Source organism: Brassica oleracea, chromosome C5 (genome assembly GCF_000695525.1).
Source record: "Brassica oleracea var. oleracea cultivar TO1000 chromosome C5, BOL, whole genome shotgun sequence".
NCBI classification, from domain to species: Eukaryota; Viridiplantae; Streptophyta; class Magnoliopsida; order Brassicales; family Brassicaceae; genus Brassica; species Brassica oleracea.
Window position 1 is genome coordinate 31,756,036 of NC_027752.1, and position 1,449 is coordinate 31,757,484.

Genomic DNA, 1,449 nt, shown 5'->3' on the forward strand with positions numbered 1-1,449 from the left:
CATACAGTTTAAAGAGGCTATCCTCAGTCAGGTATTTACTTCAATCTGGACGACTTCGCAGAAAACTTATAATTAAGTCGTCTGATAAGTCTTCCAACTGGAAGACTTAGTAGAAGACTTATAATTAAGTAGTTTGGATAGTCTTCTCATACGACTTAATTATAAGTCTTCTACTAAGTGATACAGCCGGAAGACTTTCTAGACGACTTAATTATAAGTCTTCTACTAAGTCGTCCAGTTGGAAGACTTATCAGACGACTAAATTATAAGTTTTCTGCTAAGTCATCCAGATTGAAGTAAATACCTGACTGAGGATAGCCACTTTAAACTGTATGCGTCCTTTGCGGCCCTTGTAAGCTAGTATGGGTGGAGACGGATTGTTTGGGAGAGGATTGCCATAATTAGCACCCAATTCCGGTAGAGCTGTGTACACCCAGACCTGGAGAGCTTGCGCAACCCATTAATAGTCACAGAGTCCATCAGCACCTTAAACACGACTCTCCCCCATGGATAATTCTCAAACCGTTCTAGCTCCATCACTAGCCTTGCCAGAGTAACCCGTGTAGGGGTTGAATACTTTCTCCCTTTAATGTATCCAGTGAAGATGGCAAGGTACGCGAGCCGCTTGCGATCATCTCGAGACCACCCTTCGCATCTCTCAAATGCTGTTATTATCTCCTGAGTAGATGGCCCAGCTACGACATGAACTCCCAACATCTCCCAGAAAGAAGTCAACTCCTTTGTAACAACACAGTGAGGTCTCTCAATGTCCTCGATGTACTCGCGGTTTAGACTAGTCAGGTTTCAAACTCTAACAGTGAAAACCTCACAGGTTGTGGACCAACGAGACTCCACAGCTCATACTTCTTCTTTATGTCCAGCTGGAAACCGAGCATGTAGTGAACCAGCCTTGAAGCCCAATCAAATCCCAGCTCTTGGAACTTGATGAAAACTCCCAACTTCGACTCCTTCAGCTCTTCATATTCGTCATCATGAAGAGCTTTCTTTAAAGCAGTATGCAACGTCCAACAAGTATGATATGAAATGCTATGAATTGCGGGGGGCTATTCGCCTAATGTATATATCCTACTGGGGAGTTCTGGCTTCTCCATTTTTTTGTCTGCCTGCAAAACAATCAAAGACAACCATCTCAAAACAATCAAAGACTTATAATTAACTCGTCTGGCAAGCCAAGACTTCCAGTAGAACATTTTAAAGCCGACCTGAAAATTCGGAGGAGATATAGTCGCCTTCGAGACAGCGGTTATATATCTGGAAAAATAGACGTGAAAAAAAGAACGAGTGTATAAAGTGATAGAGACAATGTTTTATGTTCATCTTTTCCTCAATCAATCACTCGACAGTAAGAGATATAACTTACCGGCGGCGGAGTTCAACTCTGAGAGAATGCGAGAATGCGCGCTAGGGTTTCCTCTCGGATCTTAAATA